The sequence below is a fragment of the Jaculus jaculus genome, chromosome 17 (assembly GCF_020740685.1).
Source record: "Jaculus jaculus isolate mJacJac1 chromosome 17, mJacJac1.mat.Y.cur, whole genome shotgun sequence".
NCBI lineage: Eukaryota > Metazoa > Chordata > Mammalia > Rodentia > Dipodidae > Jaculus > Jaculus jaculus.
Genome location: NC_059118.1, coordinates 37,157,213 through 37,164,202, shown reverse-complemented (window position 1 = coordinate 37,164,202; position 6,990 = coordinate 37,157,213). Strand labels below are relative to the sequence as shown.

At 37.8% G+C, this 6,990-nt stretch overlaps 1 non-coding gene across 1 annotated transcript; it reads right to left on the bottom strand.

Moving 5' to 3' along the window:
* Positions 1-6,487: 6,487 nt before the first annotated feature.
* On the bottom strand, positions 6,488-6,598 carry LOC123455622. The gene has a single exon (XR_006634012.1). It is a non-coding gene; the product is annotated as a U6 spliceosomal RNA (small nuclear RNA).
* Between the last annotated feature and the right edge of the window lie 392 nt (positions 6,599-6,990).

The window sequence follows — 6,990 nt, the reverse complement described above, 5'->3', positions numbered from 1 at the left end:
AACCAGGTTTACAGTAGCACCAGGATGAATTATTTCCATTGTGATTTTGATTGGAATCTTCTGATACATTGCTCAGATGCTTAATGTAGCAGACAGATTCAGGTTCACTGAGATGAACTTCCAGACCAGGCACAGTTATGGAGGAAGGGATATTTATTGAAACTTACAGATCCAGGGGAAGTTCCATAATGGCAGAAGAAGCTGGTCTGCCTTCACAGAACCAAGCAGAGAGAGAGAAAAGAAGCACAAGCCAAAAAGCCAAAAGCCAAATAGCACACTTTAGGAACTCCAGCTAGGCACACTTTGTATATCTTTAGACTGAAATGTGAAACCCACCACCACACCTTAAGATCCACCCAGTGACATTGCTTGAAGCCAGGTGGCTGCAGATGCAAACTACAAACAAATAAGCAACCAAATATATTGGGGGCCATCTATTCAAACCACCACATTCTGGCCCTGGTCCCCAATACATTTATAACCATAACACATTGTAAATTGTACTCAGTTCAATTTCAAAGGTCCCTACAGTCTTGACCAATTTAAGATATTAAGACCTATAAAATCAAACAAGTTAAATATTTCTAAAATAGAAGGGCACAGAGTAAACATTTTCCACTGGTATAAGGCCTAGCAAGGAGAGAATAAAACAATGCAAACTCAACCACCATTAAATAAACATCAAACTTCTGCAGTTCAAGTTCAACATAACCAGAGACTGACAGTCTGCAGATTTTCCAATTCCACCCCTCCAGCTGGGCAGAGTAGCAGGGGGAACACTTCCATCCTAGGCCAACAGTGCACTCCATGGTAGCATAGTCCTGGTATATCCAAAACTTCTTGAGGTCTTCATGCAAACCATGGTCCATCTTCCAAAGGTTCTTTCAGCCTATCAGGGCATCAGGCCCTACCTCATGCCAATCTCAGTGGCAGCTCCTGGAAGCATGCACAATTCATGACCACTCCTCACATTTTTCATGCTTCTGAAATCAATACCAGGTGTACAGGACATAGCCATATTCTTAACTCAAGGACAAAACAAATCATAGCCTTGAAAAGTAGGCTCCTTCTCCAGTCAACTCTTTCCAAAAGTGTTTGCATTTCTAAGATGGTCTTTCCTCAGGCATCCTTTCCATGGTAAAGCAATTGGACCATCTTCCTTTAAGCTTGATAATGTGTTTGACAATAGTAGATTCAGTAACCTAAAACCAGTCTCAGTACCCGTAATTTTAACCTGCTTGAGGTTTTCCAGCTTAAAATCTTAAATCTTTTAGTCCAATATCTCTAGCCAAGCACATCAGTCCATTACAAATTTAACCTTAATCAAACTCTCTGGGCCTGGGCAGCAGGATTCAGCTAGCCCTTATGCCAGTAGCCCAGTTCCAACAAAGTCCTCTGCAGTCTTTCCTTCCTCTGAGAAAGCTCATAAGCCAAGCCTCAAAGTTCAATGCTGTCTGCACTTAGCATTCTCAGACTCTCATTAGATTAGTCCATAAAAGTTGGCTTACCCTCCAGAAGACATCTTCAGTTGCAATCACCAAGTCCATGCCTATTCCTCCAAAACAAAGGTGAACATCAAAAGATCAACATCCACATGGTCAGGCTCATCTCAGTCCACTCCTTGATACCAAGTTCTGTAGCAGACAGCTTCAGGTTCACTGAGATGAACTTCCAGACCAGGCACAGTTATGGAGGAAGGAATACTTATTGAAACTTACAGATCCATGGGAAGTTCCATAATGGCAGAAGAAGCTGGTCTGCCTTCACAGAACCAAGCAGAGAGAGAGAAAAGAAGCACAAGCCCAAAAGCCAAAAGCCAAATAGCACACTTTAGGAACTCCAGCTACACTTTGCAAATCTTTAGATTGAAATGTGAAACCCACCATCACACCTTAAGATCCACCCAGTGACATTGCCTCCATCCAGGTGGCTGCAAACAAATAAGCAACTGACTATATTGGGGGCCTTCTATTCAAACCACCACACTTAACTATGTTGAACATTTTGTTAATACACTTTTGGGCCATTTTGAGAAATATTTGTTTGGTTGAGCTCTTTGCTATAGACTCTGATATAGTTCCTGACTATAGAATATGATATATATTCATTAACCTTCCATCACATGTACATTGCAAAGAATTTCTCCCATTTTGTAGATTGTGATTTCTGTTGATTGGCTCTTTTGCTGTGCAAAAAAAATTAGTTTGATATAGTCACATTTTTAAATTTCCTTTTGTTTCTCATATTCTTGGAGTTCTGTCCAAAATAGTGTTTCCTATTCCTATGTTCTGAAGCATTTCCCATTTTTATGTTTTACATTTTTAATTCTTTAAGTCTAAGTCTTGAGATTGTTTTTATTAACTATGGAAATATATAGGTGTATTTCTAGTCAACTTTAACTAGCATGTAGTGAAAAGAAAATCTGCTTTCCATTGCATGTCCTCATTACTTTTGTCAAAAATAAGCTGGCTGTAGATGCATGGTGCTCAGGGCTGATCCAGTGGACTTTGTAGTTTTAAAAATATTTATTATTTGAGAGAAAGAGGGAGAAAGAGAGACAAAGAAAGGCAGATAAGTAGATAAAAAGAGAATAGGCATGCCAGGGCTTCTAGCTACTGTGAAAGAACTCCAGATGCATGCACCACTTTATGTAATTGGTTTACCTGGGTGCTGGGGAATAGAACCTGGGTCCTTAGGCTTCCCAGGCAAGTTCCTTAACTGCTAAGCCATCTTTCCAACCCACCTGTGGGCTTTTATATCAGTGCCAGGATGTTTTGATTGTCATTGCTTTGTAGCACTGTCAAGGTCAACTTGTGGGAGATCTCCAGCTTTGTTTCTTTTTCTTTTTTTTTCATTATTTAAGTTTGCTTTTCTATAGGGTTTTTATGACTCCATGTGCATTTTATGATTTTTCTACAAGTTCTGTGAAGAATATCTTGTTTCTTGGTTGGAATTTCAAGGAATTCACAAATTGTTTTGGGTACTATGGTATTTTGCCAGTATTATTTCTTCTAATCCATGAACATAGAAGGTGTTTTGATTTTAGGTTCTTCTACAATTGTTTTTTCAACAGAGTTTTATAATTTTCAACATAAAGTTATTTCACTTCCTTGGATAATTTGCTTCCTAGAATTTTTGTAGCTATCATGAATGGGGATCTTTTTTAGGTTGCTTTCTTAGTATCTTAATTAGTAGGAGTAAAAATCATATTGACTTTTATATGTACATTTTGTATCACACATCATTATAACTTTTATTGAATTCTTGAGGTTTTATGCAATTAAAATCAAATCACCTGCACAAAGGGATAATATCCCTTCCTCCACTCCCATTGTTCTGGCTAAGACTTTCAGTTCTGCATCAGATAAAGTAGCTACATGGACATCCTAGTCACGTTTCAGGTCTTGGATACAACTGTTCCCTATTCACTGTCACATTATTGATTCTTATAGTTATATCTCTCTGCAGAAGCTGCTCATTTCTTTGTTCACTTTTCCTTAAGAATCTGTAACATATAAATCAATTATTTTCCATGCCCCGTGATTTCTTTTTTTTGGGGGTGGGGACTACAAATTGGGCAATTTTTCTTAGACTAGAAAACAAAGATAGCTTATAGTTAGGAGGCATCTCCTTTCCTTATTTTCTTCTACAATTCTTTTAATGTGAAGGTTTGCATTTTTTTTATAAGGCCTGAGGCTGGCTTTGAAGTTGTTTCATTCTAACACTCACTGCATGACAGATTTGCTATTAGTTTAATGATATTTTGTGCTTACTGCTTATCTACAGGATTGTTCCAATGTCTCTTCTCCCTTTAGCGAGCAGTCTTTCTTTTATGCAGTGCCTCAATCTTCTCTCTGCAGCTTACACAGCAGTTTTGCTTGGCACATCTTGCCTGATGGCAAGGAATACAGAGAGCTATTTTCTGATGTTCTGATTAACACACAGTTCTAGCCAAGTGCTGTGTTTTCATTCTTGAATGTGTCCCTGATTCTCCTTCAGTTTGATCTCTTTCCGATGATCCAGTACTGTGTGTGCATTTGCTTTATCTGCTTTATCTTCTCATTAGATTGGGGCTGTGTGTGTGTGTGTGTGTGTGTGTGTGTGTGTGTGTGTGTGTGTGTGTACAGCATGGTAGGAGGAGGAAAGCAGCAAAAGGACAGGGAGTAAGTTAGTCTCTTCCTCAGCATTTGATATTCTTATTCCCTGAGGCTAGCACTCAATAGCTCTTAGGAGTCTCCCACTCCACTCTGAAGGGGTCTGAGGACTAATAGGGAAAATCTTGCAAGATTTTCCATTTCTTTCCTGGCAACATTTCTGTAATTACACTACAATCTTCTTAGTATCCTTCAGCATCTACTCCTTGTCCCGGTATCCTTCCTCTTTATCACAGACTTTAAATTAGCTTATCTCTGTGATGGGTTAAAAATGGAATCACAGGCAGGAAATACTATACAATTAGGCACATTAATTCTACTACTCTAGGAGCTGGACAGGAGGATTATAAGTTTGAGGATAGCCAGTACTATATAGTGAAACCTTATCACAAAACAAAAATGTTATTGCAACTGGTAGTTTAAATGAGTTATTTCATTTTCTCTGGATGGAAGCTAATAATTCCAGATATTTATATCCTTGGGAGAAACTGAAAATAAAGGTGATTCTGAAAATCACATGACTCAGTGAGAAATTTAACCCAGGAAAGAAGAACAGTCATTGCATATATGATACTTCAAGTCCTATAGCATTTCCAGTTTACAAAAAGAACACTAAAATTCCCTGAAGATGGGAAGCCTGTCAAGGCAACCACAAAGTGATTATGCTAGAACTCATTTCTACTTGACTGGGAAGGGCTGTGTTATATTTCATTGTTCACAACTGTTATCTCATATGCAGTAAAAATGGAGTAAATTGGGCTGCAGAGATTGCTTAGTGATTAAGGCTTTTGCCTTCAAAGCCTAAGAACCCTAGCTCAATTCCCCAGTACTCACATAAACCAGATGCACACAGTTGCACATGCTTCTGGAATTTGTTTGCAGTGTATGGAGACCATGGCATGCCCATTTTCTCTCTCTGTCTATCTGCCTCTCCTTCTCTTTCAAATAAATAAATAAAAATCATTTTTTTAATAGGGGAAATAAGAAAATATATCAAAATTAAGTTTTTATTAAAGCTTTCACAGATAGAAAAATATATACTGTTGTTAAATTTATTGGGAATTTTTCAAATAAGTTATAATTAATTAGGGCCAGAAATAAGTAGGATTCAGGGCAGGATCCATATTGAACTCTTGTCTTAACGTCTTACAGGATATCATACAAGAAATCAAAAATGAATGTCATACGTATTACTTTCCCCTCAAGTTTTGCCTACAAATTATCAATTTCTTATCTATAAGTATAAAACATAGGGTACATGAATTAAAATTCCCATATTACACAAATTTAGATATGTACATTTAACTATAGGCAAAACATTTGTGACCCAGTGCAGCATAGCTATATGTTGAAGTTTCATTTACCTCCATTAAACATCTTAGTGTTATTCACAAAAACAAAAGAATAACATCATGTTGAACACAATTTCACTTTTAGCTCTACTGAAGTTACTTATGTGATGAGTATGGAGGAATATATTGGTGTGTTTTCAACATTCATAAGAGTTAATTCTCAGACTTAGTTCTTATAATTTGTGTACAGATATGTTAAAGTCACAGCTACAGTGTTTCTTTTATTGAAGCTGATCATATTTAAAATGTTCCAGCTACCTATGAAATTGTTAAATTGTTCATTGGAAAGAATTGTAGACGTTAATGTTTCTTCAACTTTATATATAGTAGATTAGACATTGGGATATATTAACTTAAAGATTTTCAACATAAAGTAACACTTAGGCATTATGTGGAAAATAATTCAGTTAACACATTAGTAATAGTCTGATGGATGCTTGACTAAGGGAGGCACGGCCCTGAATTAGGAAAAGCTAACCTCTGGAAATTTCCTATCCAGAATTGGGCAAACTTCTTTGAGGAGCAAAACATGGGAAGTGGGAGAGTTAACTCCTGGTACCCTCATCCCAGAAATGGTCTATCTGCCTTTAGCAGCAGCCTGAGGAAAAAAGAAACTGAAGAGAATTTTAGTTTAGCCATTAGTAAACCTGCTGCATCTGCTGTCACTGCTGCTCTGATGTTACTGTGCCTGTAGCTGAGGAATCCTCTGCACACAGGTACTTATCATACTTTCATTGACAAAATCCAGTAATACATAAACAGGTAGTATATTGTATGAGCAAGCAGAAGGGATTTTCAGCCATGGATAATCGTTAAACATCAGTGAAAGAAAGGGATTTAGTCATATGACCTGCTGGACTCTGCTGATCTGAAACACACAAGAGCAATCACATGAGGCCTACCTATTGCCTTCAACACATCTGTGGACCTATAGTCACTGACCTCATTGTCTTCAATGCTATAATCAGTACTTCTATTTTTTTAAATATGGAACACTTCACGAATTTATGTGTCATCCTTGTGCAGGGGCTATGCTAATCTTCTCTGTATCATTCCAATTTTAGTGTATGTGCTGTTGAAGCAAGCAAGCACTGATCAGTACATGAATGTTTATACTAAGTCTCGAGAGTCTAACCAGGCCCCTGAGCAAAGGAGCATAGAGCATATCTTATATCATAGCATATATCATATCTTACAGCATATCAGTCAGCTAAAAGGGTATAAATAAAGCACATTGAAACCTACTTTGTTTGGACAGTGGGACACCTAGAAGCCATAGATTGTTACTAGAAAATTATCAGTGCCAGGGATGGGATACCCTCCAGTGAGTTGTGGGCCAGGGAGGTCCATGATGCCATAAAACACTACAGGCCATTGCTAAGGTTCTTGGTTTCCCACTAGGAATAAATAATAAGACCCTATTGCTGAAGACTCCATATACTTCGCTGCAAGGTCACTGAGAAATGCTTCTGGAACTGAGCTGA